General features: G+C 41.8%; 1 protein-coding gene across 1 annotated transcript in view; it reads left to right on the top strand.

Annotated features, from left to right (window-relative positions):
* The first annotated feature begins 1,651 nt into the window (after positions 1 to 1,651).
* Positions 1,652 to 24,716, top strand: part of LOC137298997 (tripartite motif-containing protein 2-like) — a 72,712-nt gene continuing 49,647 nt past the window's right edge. The window contains exons 1-2 of the mRNA XM_067831458.1: positions 1,652 to 1,814; positions 2,506 to 2,588. The gene's annotated coding sequence lies outside the window, so the exon portion shown is untranslated. The remainder of the gene's footprint in view (positions 1,815 to 2,505; positions 2,589 to 24,716) is intronic.

Raw genomic sequence — 24,716 nt, 5'->3', positions numbered from 1 at the left:
CATATTCTCTTCACTCTCAACGCAACCTTTTCGAGATGAATTACACTTTGTGTCGATAATTAATCTTAAAGTATGACGACCAATGGAAACGAATACACTCTTGCAACATACTAGCATTAAATTAGTCAGATCAAAAGAACATACATCATGGGAGGTAACTCTTTCGACTCTAAATGTTGAGTTAATAACAGGTCAGACAGTGATCATATTCGCTGAGGCGGCTGGGCGCGTCCCAAAAATTGAAAAAGTAGGATGAGAGGGGTGGGGATGGGAGAGGGAGAGGGAAGGAGAAAAAAGAGGAGAAGGAGGGAGGGAGAGACTGGTGACTTCGTAGTTTATGGCTGCATTCAGCAGTGTCTCAATACAAGGGCCCAGGCAAACCGGTCGTTGACATAATGAGCATCTGTCTACACTAGGGACACGATAACATGTATCATCCAGCCATCCGATCTCGTTCCTCGCCTCTTACCATAAACATGGGTGCATGGACATTAGGGGCCTGGTATATTGTCTGAAAATATGGAGACCACCCGCAGACAACCCTGACACACCCCCTCCAGTGGACCGTAGCTACATTCACCCTACCCCATCCTCAGCTTCACACGGAAGTGATGAAACAATATCGGACTATTCAGAATTAGATTCAATATTACTGAAATAAACGTAATGATATTAATTACCTTCTTGGCATTAAACATAAAAATACCAAATATGTATATGATCTACGTGCACCTTCATGTAGAAATTGCAAACTGTTAAAACATTGTCATAAATATACCGTAATTTGTTAAAATCAAACCGGCGTTAGTGCTATTTCAGGTTAAATCGACAGCTATCGATTGGTCTTTTGACCGCAATTGATACACGTCTAGGCTTGGAATACGAATAAGAAGGGGTGATATAATTTAGTGAAATCTCAGATGACGTTTCCTGATCATGTTCCTGTAACCTAGAGCAGAGTCTTTAGAGGCTGAATAATGAGACTGTATTTTACAGAATCAATTCTGATCTCAAAGAAAACCGAAACAAATCAATACTAGGCCGAATGCAGCCACAGCCATGTATGATACTAGCAGCGTATACTTTGGCTGGAAGGGAGCGTTTGATGGACTGGTGATACAAACACGGGGTATCTCGACTTTGATAAGTTAATTCGGATTCTGCAGGGCAAAAGTCACGTTTCACACGTGCGCGGCAAGAGCCCATGATCCCATCGCTGCCAGTTGCAGTCCAGTGCAACGTGATCAAGCTGTGCATGTGTCGAGGAATGAAAACTCGCGGCGTCACCAACATCAGCAGACGATAGCCGCTCGTCTGCGCGCGGTATGCTGCTTCTTTCATTCAATATTCTGGCAAGTGGGAAGATACGCGAGACTTTGCAGCCAAGAGCTGAATGATTGTATTGGAAGTACTGAAATATTCACCTTGTTACTGCCGGCTTTCATCAGGAGACAGATTTGTCAATGCGGGCAGACGACATTTTCAGTGCGGATCTTGTGCAGTTTCACTGGGGATAACCCGTGTGTTATGTATAGAAAATATTCCATATTAGCCGAATAATCGTTAGATTATGTCTTGTGCAACAGGACATCAATATTTGATCCTGGTGGGATTTCTGTTCTAGAAGCTCGACGCACCGGATGTGGAACTGAACTCGGCACAGTGCAAAAAGCCGGCGACTGATACGGTTGTGTGTGTTCCTGACGGGAGGCTGAGGTCCACTGGACGCATCGTCTGGCATCAGAATTGGAGTTGACGTTGTCTCTTTACCAGCTCCAGGCAGATCTCATTTACGTAGGATAACAGGACTTGAGGTAGATACTCCCCATTAGGGCTCCCATCAATACTCTCACGTTGCGTTTCCCGTGGTTCTATGGGAAACTAGGATTGATTTAAGGGAGATATACTAGCAAAGCAAACCTGAAACGCCTGTAGTAATTTCTTTCATTGTCTTGCTCTGTATTTGTAAGTGCATTCTACTTAAAGGCTCAATGCATATCCCTAAACAGTTGGTTCGTAATGACATGATATTTATGGGAACTTACAATATAACACATTTCAAATTGCATCATGTATCCTGGTATATTTAGAAACTTTAAAATGCACCAATGGCGCCAAATATAGGACGTCTCCGTCTAGGAAACAGGATTGATTCAACCCCGCGTCAAATGCTAAGTTTACTTTTCTAATGGAGGCCAGAGTCCTTTAAAACCCAACTCTCTTCTTTATTGGAACAACATTAAAATTAAAACGAAAAACGTTTGCTTTTCCATTACAAGCTAGCTCACAAGACACTGTCCAAATCACAAAATGAAACTCTGTAACATCGACTGCTCCGTTGTGGCTCACGCACAACCGGCAATTCAAGATATCGATCCTAAGGGAGCATCGTCTGTCTCGTTGGGTCAGTACATACTTTAATCTGTGCATCCCATTGTTTTAAATCGACAGAACAGTAGTCGAAGGGGATCCATTGACATGTTTATTGGGATTTCTTCTCCTCAGATACCTAGCAGACGAGAAGTTTACCCATTGATCGTCTGCTTCGAGTGTCGGCTGATTCAACTGTCGTCTGCTACCCGCGATAGGTGAGTTATGCTTTTGTAACCTTGCAAATGCGGCGTCAGGAAGCCTGGAACCCAGGGTGAATGCGTCGGGAACATGTCGATAAAGTGCATTACGCTCTGTCATTGTCAACTGTTGTACCCAGTGCATCAAAAAAGCATTACCTTGGGGGTCGGATGTGCTGGCACTTGATATGCCTAATGCTTGATGCCCAGGTACATGCATATTGTGATCCTTAATGATTCTAGTGACCATCAGCCGACCTGTGTCTGCTTCAGAGATATTCAGGGTCAGATGAACAATGACATGTATTGCTAACCATACACTTCTGCTTTGTTTTTAGTTGTCAGTGATGATGTAATGCCAGATATATAGCAAACTGTGAATAGACATGACACATATTTGGTGATTGTGTGTGTGTGTGTGTGTGTGTGTGTGTGTGTGTGTGTGTGTGTTTGTGTGTGTGTGTGTGTTAAAATGTGAAATGCACCCAGTAACACAAACTAAACAGCCCCTTGCTCATCGAAACGTCTCCTCCCAGTATGACACAATGCTTTTGAATTTTCACCCATATGTCTAAAGCTCCTACGTTTCAGTGTTGCGACATTCTATGAAACTGCTGATGAAGCAAGAATTACTTGGGCACAATGTAACGATACAGATATGGGTTCAATTCGTCCACATAATTCAACAGCTAATGAAGCAGAGTTCGTGTGCATTTAGGTTGATATCGATTGGTTAACTGATCCTATAATCTGAGAGGATAAGGGCCCCAAAATGAAGAAATAGGTCACTATGTTACGTCAACCGGATTTACTAATGTCTTCATCCACCCACAACTTTCAACGAGTGTGTTTACGGGATCAATGGCTTGTGGTTGTTCCTCTTCTGATAGATGAAAAGCTTTGTGGAACAACGACAGTGTCGCAACAGCTCCATTAACCCGTGGACCATATGTGGTGTACTGTTGTACTTCATTAGCAACATCCGATAGTTTCGAAAGAAGCCATTATTCGCAGCAAAGTTTGCTGTCTCCTTCAAAATTGCCGGAATAGAGCTTGGATGACGACTGAGTCTTCATTCAGTCTGACATAAAAACGTGTCGTTGTTCGTATAAATACTGTGCCGCTGCTCACTTATGCTTCCTGAAATAGGACCTTCAGTTGAAAGCTTTTTGGTACATTCATGTTTTTACGCTATTATTCTGTCTGATAGATATGTGGAATGACGTCTTGTTAAACTAGACTCCTGAAGGTCCCGGGGTAGAATAGGCCTTCAGCAACCCATGCTTGCCTCAAAGACGACTATATTTGTCGTAAGAGGCGACCAGCGGGATCAGGTGGTCAGGCTCGCTGACTTGGTTGACACATGTCATTTGGTTTCCAATTGCGCAAATCGATGCCCCAGATGTTAATCACTGGATTGTCTGGTCTAGACTCGATTATTTACAAACCGGCGCCATATAGCTGGAATACTGCTACGTGCGGCGTAAAACAAAACTCACTCAATCACGTGTTGAACTGAAGGTCTTGGCTGGAGCATTTGCATGTTTATCGATCAAACAGAGAGGCTGATTTCTGGTGAAAGCTAAGAGTGATTCATCAGTGTTTTACAATATAAGATGTGAAATTCGATCCCAGATCCATATTTTATCAAACACAAAGTTATCTTTTTCATCAGTGACTTTTAACCAAAAGCCAAAATGGTTCCTTTTGGGGATGCATGGAATCAGAATTCATGTCAAGAAGTTCGAGAAAGAGTTTCAATGCTAATACTTTTCTTATTTTCCACCCAGTGATTGTATCAGGAATACATTTCTCTGAACGGAACTGTTGGGTAGTCACAATGAAGATAGGGTTCGATTGCCCACATGTGAAACAATGTGTGGAGCCCGAAATACGCTGTCACTGTCACGCTCACGATAAACAAAATATCCACTTGAGTTGTAATGTTACAATTTTAGTTGAATACAGATTAATATCACAGAGCCGAAGATATGCATTTTTCTGCAAAACAAATGATCAAACAGGTTTTTAACAAAACATGTTTCTCATGACAACCGTTATGTCCAATTGTCTTCTGAAACGATTTTCATTGTCTTGCCTATCAGCCTCTCTCCGGGCTATTCGAGTGCAAATGATCGAGTATGTTGAACTTCAATGTACGGATACGTTTTTTCCGCATACGTCTTCAATTACTGTCTTCTTCTGTCACCACCCACGTCCAAGTTCTATCTCGGCGTTAGCGTCAAATTTCTTAGTTTCTTAGTGTCTTCTTTTTCGTCATGATATATATATGTATTCCTAGATACCAACTGTGATGTATGGAGGCATCCATGATAATAGGTATATTTACGTACTGCATGGGGTTTGCATGTCACGGATATACAGATATTGTTCAATGCTTGAGAGTAACGTTAAACTATGATGTTTGGTTTGTGTGTCATATGACGGTTTTATGAGAGCGTGTACGTTTCGGTGGTACTGTTTTGGTGAGCTTGTCCGGTACTTGTATGTGCACATTAACTTGCCTCTGCGTGTGTTTGTGACGGTTACTACCGGTAGGGAAGACTACGCTCACCTTTTCGCGAACAACAACGCATTGATACTGATTTATGAACTCGTGATTAATATTGCAGGAATTGTATGTGCCTTTCTTGGACAGATTTCTCATACGTATAGGCCGGTAGGTTAGCCTAGCGGTTAAAGCGTTCGTTCGTCATGCCGAAGACCTGGGTTGGATTTCCCACATTGTTACAATGGAGCCCATGTCTGGTCTCCCCCGCCGTATTATTGCTTGAATATTACGAACAGCGGCATAAAACTAAACTCATTCACTCACTTGTACGTGTGAAAAGGATGCTGTTATTTGTATCTAAATGAGTAGAAACGTTCCCACCAACTTTAGTCGAAATGATGGCATCAATTAACTAATGGCGTTCACAGCTTTACTACATCACTGTTTGGTTGTTTGAATGCATGTGAAGACTACGTAAGCCTAATGTCGTCTTCTCATCTTCTCATCTTCTCATCTTCACTACAAAACAGAATCAAACAGCGTATCTTCATAGAAAGTCCACAAATTGGTTTTGGGTACCGATACATTCATGGTTCCTTCCTGTGTTGTGTGTGAAGGCGTAGTATCTTACCACACGTAACCATATTTATCCATTACGACTAAGTCGACATGAACCTCTGTGTTTGCGAGTACAGAGCAATAACTGAACACCGCTATCATACGTCCATGGCCTTTTTTAAAACGACAGTGTAGCAAGTACAAGAGACTGTCCATGTAACCTGTTGACAACGGAACATGATTTCTCCATAGTAAATATGGACTGTTGGTGTATTTCTTGTATGATTTGAATTCAAAAGCACGCTCCCATTATAAAATATGACCTCGAAACCAGTCTGTATCGCAGATGGAGAAGCTTTTATTACAGCAACGGGTTCCAGAAGCTCCTTCTGGAACGACCCAGTTGTGGGGCAATGGCTTCTGCAGTAGGTCACGGTCTGCGCCGAGCGAGATGCGGTCTAACATCCAGCCAGCTTCATCCGGTACTGCACCTTAATCACACCATCAATCATGTCTAGTGCATACTCCACACCCACGAGCCCTTGTGCATACCACACGCGACATGCGATCAATACCTTTAATTTCCTACCATTGGTCGAGTCTTCTCGTGTTGCACATCCGGACTTACCAGGCCTCGTACTGTAATATTAAAGAGAGACCCACAGAGAACTGTATAATCCACAAGTAAATGCTAAATGGTGTTTCCAGCCGTTTGGAGAATTCCTTTTTCATAATGTTTTCTTTATTTTAGCTTTGTAACATAATACTTCTGTTACACACCAGAATCGACGTGAACTTAGTGCTAGATTGCTTCAAACCTGAACCCGTCTGAGGCTTGAGACGTGTATGCAAAGCCACAGTTAAAACGATAAAATACATGATGAGGTTGCGTCTAACTGCTTCCAGTGGGAGTCGGTGGAGAGGCCAGTCATGGGGGAACACAGCATGCAAATATCACAGGCCATTGCGAACGTGCTATCAAGAATATAGCGCTGGACGGAATATCTAATCACATATAGATCAATTCCCATCTGTTTGATTTGTTTGTATTTACATATAATTAATAATGTGTAATTGCAGCTACGAATATTAAGCGACAGACTATAATGATGAGTAAAAATATATATCATGAAGTTCATGCTGGGAAGGAGCACGGAAACAATACAACATAAAAGCTGGCGACTAGGATCACAATACGGGTTCTGATCATTGATCACACACAGAGACTCGTATACATACTGAATATTGGGTTAGTTGGGTAAAGAATTGTACATCTGACCACAAAACTACCATGATGAACGGGAACTCAATACCATGTCACATGTTTAAACAAATGGCCAGTACACCCAAACAATTTCATGATTATATATTGATTTCTGATAAATGCAACCACCAAGTATCAGGACATGCAACCAATGACCTCAGCAGCCACACAAGACCATAGATCATGTTCTAACTATCACCTCTATTGATGCACAACAATATGTAATGTGTTGACGCCAGTGACCTCACCGGTCGCACTAAACCATGCCACTAAATCCAACCAATGCTCACAACAACCACACGCTTCCACTATCAGCCAATGACTTCACCAGTCGCACTAAACCATGCCACTAAATCCAACCAATGCTCACAACAACCACACGCTTCCACTATCAGCCAATGACTTCACCAGTCGCACTAAACCATGCCACTAAATCCAACCAATGCTCACAACAACCACACGCTTCCACTATCAGCCAATGACTTCACCAGTCGCACTAAACCATGCCACTAAATCCAACCAATGCTCACAACAACCACACGCTTCCACTATCAGCCAATGACTTCACCAGTCGCACTAAACCATGCCACTAAATCCAACCAATGCTCACAACAACCACACGCTTCCACTATCAGCCAATGACTTCACCAGTCGCACTAAACCATGCCACTAAATCCAACCAATGCTCACAACAACCACACGCTTCCACTATCAGCCAATGACTTCACCAGTCGCACTAAACCATGCCACTAAATCCAACCAATGCTCACGACAACCACACGCTTCCACCACCAACCAATAACCTGACCCGTGGCACTAAACCATGACACAAATTCCATCGAATAACCTAAACACTTTGTTCAATGACCTCTACAGAAACTCAATATAATTAAACAACGTCCAAGCAATGACCTCTTCATCCACACAAACCATGCCATTAGTACCAACATATGACCTGTTCATCCACATATTGCCACAACACAAGTTGACATACAAAGGCACAGCATTTACTGGACCCACAACCCCGCCAGTCGTCTTTGCCGGTACACGTTACCCTGACACCAGTTCTCACCCTTGAAGTATGGAGCACAACCTAAAGCCTAGAAGCTTCAAGGAGTCGACCTGCCGGTCGTGGTTATCCATCCAACCACTCTTCTTTAATGAAATGCGGCTGATTTGTGACTGGTATGCAGTACACAGAACCACGTGCAATCGATCCTACCAGCGGCTCTTTGGGTATTGCAGGAGACACAGTGACACAGACAAACTCTGTCACAGACCTTGGTGTCTGAGAAATTTAAGCAGAAAGCCCACACTGCTGCATTCATAAGTAATGCAACAAACATTTATTCTCTATCACACAGTTAATGTTAATGGTCGGTTATACATTCAGAGGAACATTTCTTAACTAAATCTTTATTGTAATTATCGCATTGAGAGAAACTAGACCGTTCCTGTACTGCAATGCCAACTAGACTAAACAAAAAAAAATCACATGTATTACTTTATATGTATGGACGGAATGAGGCATAAGGTGCTTTCCAGAGTTGCACGATAGTCACTTTTTTTAATTTCACAGTGACGGACCATCGGTATTGTTGTGTGTGCCCGCTCGCATTTACTATACCAAGTCAGTTTTGTCCCACTGACTTCCTCACACCTTTTAACATAGTATTCGGCAACCTGCTACATTACTGTACCACCATGGCTGCTAGCTCTTGTACATTCTAGGTTTGACAACTCTAGCCACAATGACTTTTTTGTCTAAGAGCATCCCATACGCGTTCGATCAGGTGATCCCATGGTCACTACCTGGCGTTAGTACATTTTGTAAAAAATGTAGACATCTGCAGGTTTAACTGTGCCCTGCGTAGACGTCCATTATGGTTTTCCAGTGTTATGATCGGCTTAACATAGTATGGGCGGCGTGCAAAGTCGCGTTTTCACCTCACTTGAAATGGGCAGATGCGTCAAATTAGACCTGGCCGTAATGGTATTCACCCATATTAACTCTCTAAAACCACTCATTGTCAATGTAATCCGTTTCGCCAAGAGTCTTTTGCGGTTCAGTATATACATGGGTGCCAATATTAGAAAATGTCGCCGAAAGAATTTTCAAGGGTTGTGATACAACTTTTTTTTTCCAAACGGCATTAGTTTAAACTGACCCACCTGTCTTCATAAGAACTTTACAACGTAAAACCGTGGTTTCATTCCAAAAGCAGAATTTCTGCAAGGAATAAGTTATGAAACCTCTGCACCATCTATGAATTTGATGGAAATATTGTTTCGTCGGAGCAAAGCAGCTAGCAAGTAATTGTTCTCTTGTGGTTTGTCTTTGGAGATACGCTAATTCGCTAAACATGGGGTTTTGAACCCGGTATGACGAGTAAGTACTTTAATCCACGAAACTCTACGCTAGTTTTACTTTACAGTCGATCTAATATTTGCAACATAGTACAATTACACTGATTAAAAGTGGACATTTTATTATCATTATCATAATGTCCATGTTCACTACAGTTAACCAATTTCTGTTGTGACAGATTGGACTATGAGTAAAGGTTTTGCCTCTTCAATAAGCACCACAAAAATGCGAAAACAATTAATAGTTTTGAGAAATGGAATCCAGTTTAGTGCGTGTATAACGTTTTTTTTAAAGATTCCAGCAGTATAACCTTGGGGACATCAGAAATGGGCTTCACATATTGTACCTTTGTGGGGAATCGATCCAGGATCTTCGCATGACTCCCCGTGAAGGTCCCGGAGTAGAATAGGCCTTCAGCAACCCATGCTTGCCATAAAATGCGACTATGCTTGTCGTAACAGGCGACTAACGGGAGCGGGTGGTCAGGCTCGCTGACTTGGTTGATACATGTCATCGGTTCCCAATTGCGCAGATCGATGCTCATGTTGTTGGTCACTGGATTGTCCGGTCCAGACTCAATTATTTACAGACCGCTGGCATATTGCTGAGTGCGGCGTAAAACTAAACTCACTCTTCGCATGACGAATCAGCGCTTTAACCACTCGGCTACCCAACGGCCCAGACCGCAATATATGTTGATGATTTGTGGCACCTTGAGCGACACAGCCATACATACATCCAAATAAGTATTGTGTGTATATTTATGAAATTGATTTTTTGTTCAATATTGATAAGGTTGTTCAAACAGATAATATGTATAATACCATTTGTCTCCCTACCCGGATATATCATATTACAACATTTTCATAATGTGTTAGTAAATACATGATAAACGTTAACGGGCTGTGGTGAGTTATTTGAGTTACCTCCCTTAGTCGCATCAGGCTCCACCGATATTGAGGTCGAATCGGTATGTACTAGTGACTCTGATGACTGGTTTGTCAGTAACCTCACAGGACCGAGCTGTAACAGTCGTCCAGTGTGACTCGTTTGGTCGTATGAATTTTGTGCCTGAAGCATAATCTAAACCAGATTCGCTAAGGTTATTTGTCTAAGTTTCTCCTCCTCATTAGGGCGCCCATGGGTCCAGCTGACACGGCGGTCGAATCAGGGTTGAACCAAATTCAAACAGTCACCACCACACTGCTGGTACGATTAAGACCGTCTGCGTGGTATCGTGGATAGATCTCTTTCCGGAAAGGGGAGATGGGCATTTCGATCCTTGGCTGCGTCTTACATCAAATTGTTATAAGGCGGTGCTTGTTGTTACCCTGCCTGGCTATAACAAAGATTGATCAGACACAGTCTGATCTTAGCCGCGTAATCTTACATCGAAAATAATCGATACACGGTGTACATTGTCGTGGGTATGTATAAATTAAAATCCTTGCTCGTCATACTGAGTTCGAAATCGCACACCAGTAATCAAGTAATCATCCCTTAATATCAAGCTGACGCAACCCATATCAATCTGACTCCACCCCCCTCAAGTTGACCCCACCCACATCAAGCGTACCCCACCCACATCAAGCTGACACACCGTCATATATCTGGAATCATGTTTATATTATGTGTGTCACAATACAAATATACTGATCACATCCATTAATATCATTACCCACTCCACCGTCATTCAATCCAAATACACCCACACAAATTCCACACCCCGACTGACATCAACCGTAAGTGACTAACAGCCCCACATAGAAACAGCCCCATCGGCCATCATAAAGAACATTCATCAGCTCGCACAACACAGATAATGGTCAAGACAACAACATCAATCATCCCACCGATCCATCAAGTCCAGGACTCATGTCAGAATGGCATTTAGTTCAAGGCCGTGGTATTTCTCTATTAGCACGTGTACCAACCCACTGACGCGTGGGTTACATGTATCAACTATTCACGCAGTAGTACTGAGAACGTACTAACTGGAAACGTTATCCTTGGCTGTTATCACCGCCGTCTCCGTATCATGTAACATTACGGAGTTTTTTATTGGCTCTTTGTTGAAAACAGCAAATAACGTCACATCGTTTCAGATATTCCACACGTATTGCCGAGACATTTAAATATCAACAGATAGCTTTTAAAGTTATGACTGTTATTTCCAGAATGTTTCAGTCGTTTGGATTAAAATAGGAATGAGAAATGTGCACAGTTCGCAGTTTAAGAGTGTGAAGTGTATATGTTCTTTTCATAAAGGCCCCGTTTCACAAAGCATTCATACGCGTAAGATCTCGTAACTTTTCTCGTAGCGTTCGTTCTTCCTATACTGTTGGATAGCTTTGTGAAACGGGGCCCTGGTTCGTTACTGTTTCATGTTATATATAAACACCTAGTTGTGATACATTCGCAATCGAATTGTCGAGTTTGGGTAACAATGACGTACGATTGCTGAAATGTGTTTTGGGGTTGTTTCTTTGTACAGTTGCTTTATATAATTAATCAAGAAATGCATCCATTTTGATCGATTAGTTTCTATGCTTATGTACCGGACATGTTCACATCACCACATGTTTGCAATAAAAGCCACTATGAAACGTACCGCTGGTGGGTAATGTCAAGGTCAACGTGAGCCCTGCGGCCTGTGTTTCCAGTACCGGATACACTTACATTACCGCATATGTGGAACGGAAGCTTCCACTTAAGGTAGGACTCGTGTGGCATCGTGAGCCCTGTTTGTCCTCGTTCCTGCTACGAATGCACCCATACCAGAGCATGTTTGTAATGAAAGACCCCGCTTAATATAGGGGTCGTTTGTAAGTTGTAATATCAAGGTTGGCGTGAGCCCTATTTCCTCGTGTTTCTCTCCAAATGCACCGGTACCAGCGTCTGTTTGTAATGAAAGTGCCCCCCTCCCACTCTGTCCCTCCTGTTTCACCTCTTCTCCCCCTCCCCCCTCTCCCCCCTCCCACACCCACTGCACGCACACCACCCACACGCACACCCACACCCATACCCACACCCACATACCACAACCACCACCGTCCTTAAAGGTAGGTCTCGTTTGTAAGGTCAAGGTCAACGTGAGTCCTGTTTTCACGTGTTTCCTGTTCCGTATACGCCCACAATAACGCTTGCTTGTGAAAACAAAACTGCCAAGTAAGGTAGGATTCGTTTGTAATGTCAAGGACAACGTAAGCCGCCGTTGCGGCATAGATCTTGGCTCATTCTCTTAACACAGTGTCTGAGGTTCGAATCTCAACAGCTCGTCATGGTAATGCTTGCTTCGGAGTAATAGAGCAGTTCATGTTCCCCGTACTCTAATTAAAGTCAGATCAATTACATCGATACAATCAATACAATGCCCTTCTGCGTTAATACCTGACAACCCCTCCACAGAAAGTCAAGTCACGAAGACCCCGAGCAAAACCTGACCATCCAATCTAAATGAAGGATGTGGATGCTTTAGCCACTCAGCTCTGCAAAAAAATGGCTTTTCTTCTTTACCACATCGATTCGAAAATTGTTATTTTAACAAAGAAATCATGCACATTGTCTTTCAGTGCTATGCCGTTTTTGGCGTAGAAAGCAAATCGTTCACAAACGACTGTCTGACTGAAGTATGGACATTTTCTTTTGCATCGTGAACTGAAAACAGAAATTTGATTTGCGTGAATAAAACGCGTATGGGCCTAGGCTGTGAACCCATTGGCTTACCCACAATCACAGCGGGTACATTTAAGTGTATGACACTAATCGATAAAGTTAAAGAATACGAGGGGACCAAGAATTTACGTCGGCACAAGCGTTGCGGTGGGTATTCTTATGGTTGAAGCGTTCACTCGTAACGCCGAAGATCCGTGTTCGATTCTCCACATGGGTACAATGACATACAGTCATTTATTTTTTATATATTTTTATTTATTTTTGCAGCTTAAAATCATATTCACTCCATCGGCACCAGCAATTTCTATCCTTACGCACAGCAATGTTATGTTCGTAAGACGATATTTTACATCGTATATTTCACCAAAAGCACTAGCATTTGCTTATCTTAAAATCTGATGAACCATGATTGAATTTGAATTTTACTATTAAGTTCTGAATGGGCTGAATGGGTGCTGCAAGTGAATTTTACAATTACGTTCGTAATGGGCAGTAGGCGCTGCAAGTGACTGGGACGGTCGCAAGCATTCACGCACGCACGCACGCACGCACGCACGCACACAGCACGATTCAATCCCTACGACTTCGTTGCTCTTCGTACATTACATGATAGTGAGTGTGTGATTTTAGGTTTACGCTGCACTCAGCAATATCCCAAATATGTATCGGCGGTCAGTAAATAATCGGGTCTGGTCCAGACAATCCGGTGATCAGCAGCATGAGCATCAGTCTACGCCACCAAGTCAGAGGGCCTGACCACCCGATCCCGTTACTCGCCTCTTACGACAAGCATGGGTTACTGAAGATCAATTCTAACTCGGACCTTCACTGGCCACATCTCACCATAAGGAGCATCGGAGGACTTTCTTAACTTATTTGATGATGGCCATGCCTGTATTACTGAGTAAAGTTGTACGATTCAGCTGTCATTTCAGCTCAATTCTGCTAATATCGGTTACTGCATGCGTGCACATAAAACGGGTGATTAAAGTGCTATTCTGTAGTGTAAAATGCACAAATGGCACTGAAGAAAATGGTTGTGGAAATAGTACATGGCTGGAATTGTTATTGACGCTGAGATAATTATTCCGTTTGCAAAGGTGTACATGCATGGTAGTATGTTAATTAAGGACACTGATCATTGAAACTTTGGGACGCAGCGATGCCTTAAACAGAGCATTGATCATTTCTCGGGCTGGACAAGCGCCAACCCGTATTTGACCGATAGGAGTGCCAGCGCATGAGCCGGAAAGCTTGTTTACATGGTGACCCTATTCTGGGATCCATTTGCGGGAAATGATACCAATAAAGCGAACGTACACCTCTTAAAAGAAGTAAATGACTTTTGTTTCGGTTGTTCGATACAGAATGGTGGCCAAATGTGTGTTCGGTCCCATTCTTGGACTTTTGATTAGAAACAAAGTATGACGATTCTGTTTTTATGGTATCCAAGCGAATAAAGCACAAATTACTTTTAATTTTCACCAAACGCGAGTTTTCCGAAACACAAACTCGTGAGACCGCTTGCATGACATTTCAATTAAAGTACCGTGTTAAGTCGAGACCCCTTTTGAGACAAGCGGTAAGCCGTAGCACAATTTTGTCAATAGGTTTAAATTATTTAACCTCATCTTCATACGCAGTTCTCAAACCTTGCAAGGAAACTAACGTCCATTATTCCGTTCAGTAGAAACATTGGGTATCATGTGCTATTTCCAGTTATGAAAACCGACTCGTTTAGAAATGTTTCAATTCAAATTTTATAGCTTTACTTTATTCAGCAAGGTTGCGTGAAAGTTGTTATGGTAACGGATCTATCAATATTCGTTCGGGGCATGTATCTGGGCGTTGAAGCGCATCTCCTATATCCGGACATTGAATTTACCTGTTCTGATCTCCAGGCATGAGCAGATGTGCTGATGCCACATTCAACAAAATTGAAGAAGCACCTTTCTCATATCTTTATTCTTTGCTTTTGTTGAGCTTGAAAACGCTATGACGGGTTTAACAGTGATGATCTTGTCTTCTGGAAAATTACTTCTGAAACGAGCATGCGCACTTGCACCATGTTCTTTTCGTCTGAAATACTTCCATTGCGCAAGGGAGTGAATGTGAACTGAAGCAGTTGATTGCTGGGTGCTTGTAACGATACGCCCGTCATTGGCAACGCAGTTATAAACATTTTTTATGTCAAAATTTTGATTAAGAAAGTTTGTTGTGCTTTTTATTTTCCTGCACTTTTTAACCCCTCAAAAGCGACCAAAACGTGGAGAGACAGAATCCGTTTGGTTTCATTGTAACGATAGAATCACATCTGAGGAAACGCTAACACCTGGTAAATCAACGATCGTAAGGAATATAGTGATATAATTAAGCCAAAAGAGCCAAGATTACGTTTTCATCCTTTTGAAATGCGTCAGAACGTGATTAAACGCATTACGCTGACTGCAAAATAGGTTTGACTTAGTCAACGTTAAATCTCTGTTGTATCAAAATCAGTTACAGACATCACGTCATGTTAGAGAAGATGGTGAGTGACGGTTGATGTGCTTGAAGCTGTTTAACGCCGTTCTCAGCAATATTCCAGCTATATGGCGGCGGTCTGTAAACAATCGAATCAGGACCAGACATTTAGTTATCAACATGAGGAACATCGATCTATGCAATTTTGAAACAGTGATTTGTGTCAGTCAAGTCAGTGAGTCTACCAACCGATCACGATGGTTGCCACTTACGACAAGCAGGGGTTGCCGAAGACCAAATCTATCACGGGGAATTGACGGGGAGACAAACGGCTTTAAGCTTACTTCAGGTATCAAAGAGCAAACAATCGCTCCATTGACAGCTTTGACAGTGAAGTATGTGCCAGAAAAACGAAAAACAAACAAACAACAACAACAACAACAAAAAAGGATTGATTACTTTCCAAGAACTAAAGTTGTCTTGCAAGCTGCATGGTGCCATTTTTACCACATAATCGGATTTTGATACCATTGAATGTGAAAATCATCAACAGTAACCCTTCCGATGGAACCTGTGCACATTCATGGACATATCAAAGAACGCATTGTTGATAATTATGTATTTATTGTTTTTATTGTCTAATAACACCACATGACATTGTATCAGTTCGTTGACCACAACTGCTTGCCTTGGAGGTAATTTCTACCACGTGTTTTTCTTGGTTGCTATTCAAACGCGAAGGAGATAATTGGTTGTTCTTATTATAGCACGACCGTTGGCATTATATGAATATTTAATCGTGATACTTATCCTCGATGTGGAAGATCACGTGACAACACGCAGTGCCTCCCTTTGACCGCGGCTTCCCATGGATCACGTTCTACTGGAAAGTGCACACCATAGAATGACCGCTCCCAAGGCGTACGTTTCACCAGGACGACACAATAATGCTAATCAGTTTCCTTCTGTTTGACTAACCCTTAAATACGCTGCAGTTACGCCTTGATGTGTATCAATGTAACTCTTCAGCTGTGAGGCACGGAAAACATGCACTTCCGTTTGCACAATCAATGATTTCTGCTTCCGGTATGCTCTTGATCACATTCGACTCTGTTTGCACGTACGTTTGTCTTGAAGTCGCAAACAGATCAATCTGGCAACATGTACGGTTCTGACTTTGAACCTCACTTTTTAACACCGAGTTGCTGAAGGCTCCTTTAGGCAGTGCAGGATAAAGGTTGCGGTCAATTTCAGAACCGGAGGTTAACGTCTCTGGTGGATAGGCGATAGAGTCAATGGCGACATTCCGGCGTTCAAGATCAAAGTCCCATGCTTCCGAAATACTAAAAGGTGCTTTCATTGCTTCTGTAAATAGAATACGACCGTTATAAGTGTGGACGCTCTGTATATAAGTTACTTTGAAACGTTACTGGTCGTAACGTTACGAGCTGAATCATGCTACATGCCCTCTGTGACAAAAAGGATTGTTTTTAAAACTTTTTCAAAAGAGTGCATATGTTTAATTAACAGCAAAATATGAAAACAAATGGAAAAACACATGTTGAAACAACAACTTCAGTCATGCTATTCCGACTGTCATATCGGGTACAGTGTGTAGTCAAGTGTTGGCTCAACTGCCTGGATCCGAGTTCGTTTCCACATGGAACAACGTGAACAACATGGGCGTAATTTATGATTATCCTAGCAATACGCGTATTGCTTAAGGCTAAATAAAATCATTTACAAATTATCCTTCATTGGGCATTTCTATTGTTTCTTGGATCTTATATTTGTTGCTTTTAAGTTTGAAATGAATTTGAAGATACCTTTTACCAATGTCTCATTTTACGACACGGTAAAAGTGGCTTCACGCTGAAGACAGGCGCAAAACTATGCTCACTCATTTATTTACTACAGTGAAGGCGCAGACATAATCTTTCAAGCACGTCCGTGTTCCTCGCCCTAAACCCTGACAACACTAGTATTCAACGTAAATAAATGAGCGAGTGAGTTAGGTTTTACGCCGCTTTTGGAATATACCAGCAATATCACGGCGGTGGACACCAGAAATGGACTTCAAACATTGTGTCCATGTGGGGAATCGAACCCGAACGAACGTTTTAACCAACAGGCTTCTCCCATCGCCCCTATTCCACGTGATATCTTCCTACCATTGGAAACTCCCATCCCTTAAAAAGTCGCGTATTTTTGCACCATTTTCTTACTGACGCCATGAGTAATGTAATTCTTTAATAAAATATTATGGGTGAAACACTGTCTGCTGCTGCTTACAGAGCTTTACGGTGTTCCTTTGATCAGCAATTCAATCAGGAACCGATTTTTGTAATGTTACACAGTGAATCCCTACGTCGTCCATCTTGTGATGTCCCATACAGACAACCGGTATTTGGCTAGGGAGTTCTCATCAGGGGTTCCTTGCGGCTGAGACTTGTTCTGGGCCTCGTACAGAATACCTAATCGTTAATCTTTGATTATGTACGATTTTGTACGTAAATAGATGCATGGATGACAATTCAAAATACAACAAAATACATTTCCTTCGGGATCTTCGGTAAATGACCTGTCTTGATTAATTATTTTCGTTTAAAGAGCAAACAAATAAATACTGAGATTATTGAACGAGCAAGTTGTCATAAAGGTCCTTTGCAAAAACCTTAATTAAATCTGGTAACAGCATTTCAGAAAATGAAATTGCATATTTTGTTTATATAAGACATATCACGTTCCTTGTGAAAAAATACCAAGAGATTTTTTTAAAAAAAGCTTTTGATGTGCCCCAGAGTCAGTATCTATTAATCAATCTTTCTTTGGCATACATTTTTAAAAGTTATTAAAATGGGGAAAAAATGACTCATTGAGGTAGAAAAATTGACTTTCCCAGCTTCCCCTGAGGTAAACGTGAGATAGACTGTCGCAGGAACCAGTGAGTTTCTCATTGAGCTGGCGTTGTAATTTAACAGCGATGGCTGTAGCACGTCACGTTGGAGTAAAATCCATCTTCTGGGACTCGTGTTTGTTTCTCGATATGGGAGGAGACTTGGATGTCAGTTCGTGTGTCGCTTCGATTCTTTTATTGACCTAATTCTCAGAAAGTGAAAAAGGTTCCTGCTTTGTTCGAGAGAATCTTTATTCAACAGATGTTGAGTTTCATTAGCAGAAAAAATAGGCACCTATTCATACCGCTATGTGAAGGTTTACATAAGGATAAAGTTCATATTTTCTACAGATTACTAATATGTAATCGATGCTGTAATTCCTGAAAGCAGATGTGAAAGCTACATTGAAACATATTAGTGCAAGAACAAAAACGTTCTTGGTAAATACCAGTGATGAACGGTAGACTGATTTAGCCTTGAATGATAGTAGTAGTTCACTTTGTTTCGCCGCTTCCTTCGTAAATGCATGTGTATTTAGAGTCTTGTAAGCTTGGTCGATACACAATGTGTTGTGTACATACAAAATTGTTGCTCAATGCTACCCTGTCACGTTCATCCCTCGTCTCTCAGTAAACAACTCTCATATTTACATAACACTATCGCCATATCTTCGCCATTACAACCAAAGCCGGCATCCCACTGCGCATGCTCAAGTGAAACATCTGACCGATTCATTGGATGAATTTACTACCAGTTGTCTGAAATACGAGCACCGTCTAAACATACAGCGAGACTGCATTGTTTGGCCCCCATCAGCGCTCTGACATCGATTTTGCACACTGCAAAGAATCATAATTAATTAATCATTCTCTGACATAATTTCGGCTTGGCACTCTGCGAGCAAGTAGCATCGGTATCTGCAGTGAGGAGCGAGTATTGATTGGGTTTTATGGATGTGTAGTGATAAGATGAATGGAAGCGCGGACGTCAGAGAAGACAACCGCGCATCCACCAAACACGCCGTTATAAAAGTAAACACGTCTTTTATTCATTGAATCATTTCCTGACTAGGGACCGTAAATTACACTCCCAACTAACGCAATCCGATTGCAATTGAGTACTGTTAGATAACAGGATGAATAGGTGCACATCACTCAGAAAAAAACGTCAATGGAAATAGTATATTAATCAGAGATCATGGAATGACTTATACGGGAAGGTCAATTACTCCCTTGGGATGTTTGCGTGTTGTGGGCAATGCTGTTGTTGCATCGTTGTAATTAACCATCTCCTGTATTACACTCATGGATAACGATGTTGCAGATTCAGTTGTACAAAACCTCCTGGCTTTGATTGGTACGTTTGATGCTGATGAAACTCCATCACACCCAATAATGATTTTTGCTTGCTGATGTAGAATGTAAGAGACTATTTCATTATCACTCAATCTTGATTTAACATATCTTGACATATCTTGACATATCATGTACGCTTTTGTGACAGGGAGTCCCACCAAAAACCCAACTGTAAATCGTTGCATCAGGTGATGTTCATGTGTGTTAGGATTGTGGCAAAGGACATCTTTATTGCTGTCAGCCGTCACCAACCATTACTCACCCCACTTGCAAAATACAGCCTCACTGAATCCCTTGCTCAGCGTCAAAGCTTACAATTACTGTATCTACCATCTCATGAAAACACTTTAACATCACTAAGCCACCCATCTCGTAAACCAACATTTAACATCGTTGGTTCACCCGGCAACAGAACTCATCTCACCATTGCCAAATCACCCATCTTTGTACTAATATCCACACGATCACATATTCACGTACTTATATCAGCCATCTATCCCCTAAAGCCACATTTACATGCTCATCCATATTAATATCTACGTGTAGTGCTACGTGTAGGCGTCTCTGTAGCATCTCATTCCGGCATATTATTGCGTTATCTGCGTTTATTCATTGGGCGCCTCCAAAATTCCAGACTCATAATCCAAACCCGGAGCACAGAAACCAAAGGTCGTACTCTAGGCCAGTATCAGGTTAGAATCTATATTATTTAGACCCGTGCTGTGGAGATATACCCCAAAGCAGCCACCCCCTGTCCTCCGGTCTCCCAGTCATCCGTGGGTGCCTCAAAAATTTCCCTGTTCCAGACCTATACACCAAACCAAGGACAGAAAAAGCAAAGGTCATAATCAATGTCAATATTAGATTAGAATCCATGTCTTTTGGAGCCGTGTTGTGAAATGATCCCCCAAAGCAATCACTCTTATCCTCCAGTCTGCCAGTCATCCTGGGGTGCCTCCAAGGTTTTCCTGTTCCAGACCCATACAGCAAACCAAGGACAGAGAAACCAAAGGTCATGCTCTAGGCCAGAATCACATTAGAATCCATATCTTTCGGAGCCGTATAGTGAAATGCTCCCCAAAAGCAGTCATCCCTATCCTCCAGTCTCCCAGTCACACAGTTATATACTCCATTTCAAACACAATCCAGTGTACACTGACTGATCTTCCTGCACTGCTAACTGATGGACTTGACACGTCGACTTAATAAAACGGCCTGCTAACGGCCCATTCGGTGCACAAAGTACTATCATGGCACATGGGAACTTAATCAAACAAGTGTATCACCTTATGCCTGTGTTAAATATCTTGTCGTAAATGATCATGTTATTACAAATAGCAATCAATGTAAATTCGCCTTTATGGTTACGATTGAAAGGCTGGCTCGCAGACACTTGTTGACCAGACTACCCAAAATAATGACTGTCCTAACTACTTTAGTGAATAACGGCACAACGACATCTGCTACTGAAGGTCGAAACAGTGGAACGCGCAAGTATTGTCTCAACGTCAAAGACGTGATTTGACGTCAAGAGAATTAGACAGATGCATTGGTATGCACGAGACTGGGTTACAATGCAAATTTCGCTCAAGTTAGAATAAGTGCAATAGGTAGTCGATAAAAAACCCCAATAAAACAACAACAACAAAAACCAACAATGTTTCTCTGATCAGTGGCATACATCGGGAAGACGGGTTTCTGCTGGTGATAATAAGATTACTGTACAATCGGAAATTACCAACGGAATCTGACTAGCTTTAACATTTATCCGACAGTGTGTAATTTCATCTCTGTGTCTGGTCAGGGAACACATGTAGTCATACTTACCCATCCTTAAAGGGAAAACACGTTTGGACTGAGCTGAAGAACACGTAATATTGGACAGACCAAGTACCTGCCTTAGATATTTTTCACTCCATAGTCTTGCCAGAGTAAGACAAAGAGGTATTTCACGATTCCAACTCGGATGAACATGAAGCGTTATTTAGGAAGAGATCAGTGTAGCTGGAAGACCCGATCTCGATGCGCGAGAAATGATGATAGGTGTGTGCTACACGGATGTCATTCTGGAGATGTAGATGAGATTGTAAGTTGGTGCAATTGGACTTGACCTCATGGTGAGGGATAACTCACTACCTCAGTCCTGGTTATGTCCTTGAAGAGCAGGAGATCAGTGTTCGCAGGGATAAGTCACCCCGGACCTCATGGAATACGTGTAGAACGAGCTGCGGATCACTCCAGGAACCCGGCAATGCTGTTACTGATGAGTGGAACAATCTTCCGTTGGCCCCGGTTGAGATATGCTTTTTGTTTTTAGTGGAGTAAATTATTTGTTTTGGGGATTTTTGACGTTCCAGTTTTTAGTCAGTGCTCTGGATCACATTTGGTTTATTAGCATGGTGTGGCACTTGGCAACGGACGTTTGTTGATTGTTGATTAATACCCAAGCAACATTAACTATTTCATCAGATTTACACCTTTGGTCGTATTGCAGCGATCCTTAACATGCTGTGTGTGGTATATTTGTTCAAAATATTTTTATGCATGAGACGTATATCAGCAAACCGTGTTATCAAACAGACATTTCGATTTCCCTCTTCTTGTAAAGATAACGTACATCCTTTTTGCTAGAGCAATGTAAATCATACGTTTTACATTTAAATGATTTTTGCAGCACGTGAATGGTCATTATCTTGTAAGAAATCACGTAGTGGCTAATCTAAACGCTTCGACCATTATCGAAGTCCATAACTCATGCATGCAACATCGCTTGACAACATCACATTACACGGGCCCGATAGCTGGACGAGTCTGTTGGGAAAGTCACAGTGCTCTTTATCTGCACCGAAGCCTTGCATAACAAAACGTTACAAGAATTCCCCTTTCTTATTTTCCCAGTCTGTTTTTTCTCATCAACGTCAAATCGTGCATAGTAATCATGGGAATACGCAAAACACATCGATTTTCACAAACAGAAATGTATAATTCATATGCAGATCATTGATACTTGAGTTCCACTCAAGTCTGGATGTTCTGCTTTCAGAGAAAGACATGTCAACTGCGAGTTGATATTTACGTCGTCTTCGTAGACGTCGAGTCCGACGTGCTTGTATGTTACTGAGTACGTCATGCAGGGATACTGGCTCCTGTCTGCTGCAGCTAGAAGTATTCACCAGAGTCAGGTATCTACTACTCCTTCTTATCGTTGTTATTTGGCCATCGTCGTTTCATGTCATACGCTATCGCTTTGTTACACAGAGACCATCATGATACAGAGGAAATAACAACGCTAAAAGCTTTTGGTATTTAGAGAATCAACAATAAGCCTTATTGCACGACACGGAAGTTGTCACGATACGGTTTCTAAAAGCAGAACTTTTGGTTTCAGAATTATGGCATTGCATTTGCAATATATTTGTAAGCGTTTAATAAATTATTGATATTTGCTATTCATAAATTATATATGTCCCTTGGCTGTTTCTATACGTTACAGTGTCGTCATTTTAAGGAATAGTATAAAATGTGAATTGTTTGGATCTGCTGTGCAGATCTAGATGTAGGCTTGGCTTGGAACCCCATAAAGGCAAAGCCTCGACGTATATTTAACCAGGTTGAGTTTATGTAAGTAAACAGTACTTTGCTTTCTTACAATTTGTATCGAACATACGATGTACGTACCAGTAATTTGTTTTAAGAACATTGTCAGTGTCGGTTCTTGAGAGATATAGAAGTTGGTATTCAAGAATAAGACAAAATATTGTTGATGTCAACGTCTTCTAGAAGAATTGTTAATTGTGGGATACAGGTGATGAATTTCGCTATCCTTGCACGTACTCACCAGTTGGAAAATAGAAAACATAACATATTTCGTGTCCATTATATATACACAGGTATTCAGGTCTTTCAACTCGTCAAGTGAAAGGTGCAGGGGAAAGCACTGAAATGTTATGTGTACAATGAATAAACATCTACAATAAAAAGTAATATTTTGCTTCTTAATTAACTTGCATTGGTTATTTTCTTCATATTTTAGTATTCCATTTGTTACTACACGTCGTGTATGCTTTTGACAAGCAGGTTCTCAAGATGATAACATTACCTACGTCTCTCAGCTGATTGATGTGTATTGCTTAACCGTTTTAACCAAATGTAATGATCTAATCCAGTTCATAAAATCTCCATATACAAAAACACGAAGCGGTTCCGATTGATTGAACTACAACGAGTCGATTGTTGGTCCTCTGACAGTCTCGCCTGCTTCTCCTGACAGTCTCACCAGCTTCTCCTGACAGTCTCACCAGCTTCTCCTGACAGTCTCGCCTGCTTCTCCTGACAGTCTCACCAGCTTCTCCTGACAGTCTCACCAGCTTCTCCTGACAGTCTCGCCTCCTTCTCCTGACAGTCTCACCAGCTTCTCCTCACAGTCTCACCAGCTTCTCCTCACAATCTCACCAGCTTCTCCGTTCTCTTAAGCGCATTGTACTTCATTAACTAGGTGATCATGATATCTCTATTGACTTCGCTTAGGGATGAGACGTAGATGTTGTATAAGTAATAATGTGCACTGAAAGCATACATGGTACGCTGACAACAACAGTTTGTGTTGACACCAAACATCAAATTGTTGTTAGATGAAACCACAACTCGGGTATTGTTTTGTGATGCATTGTTTACAGCAGAGTGTTCTTTTCAACATGCAGCTGTGTCCCATGAGTGCTTGGGCCCTGTTCCCACCATGCATTATTCACCAGACCTACATTTACTGTAAAGAATTCCTTTGCATTCTGGCAGGAAGGGCATCTGTTATATCACTGGAGACTTGGGAGCTATTGTGTGTATGTAAAGGAGCATTTGGTTTGCTCTATTTGGCTCGGCGGTGTCCATGTCTCCGGCGTTCTGGAAGTAATGGGATACGGTGAGCATGACAGTTCAACCTGGGGTGCTCTGACATTTGCATAGTGGAATGGGGGAATGGGACGAGGGTGCACATCGATTTTGTGTTAAGACAGTGACCACCTCAGACTTGCACGAAGGAATGAGTTGGTGGGTTGGTT

This window comes from Haliotis asinina, chromosome 10, assembly GCF_037392515.1.
Source record: "Haliotis asinina isolate JCU_RB_2024 chromosome 10, JCU_Hal_asi_v2, whole genome shotgun sequence".
Lineage (NCBI taxonomy): Eukaryota > Metazoa > Mollusca > Gastropoda > Lepetellida > Haliotidae > Haliotis > Haliotis asinina.
Note: the sequence above shows the minus strand (reverse complement) of the source record. Positions and strands in the feature narration are given on the sequence as shown.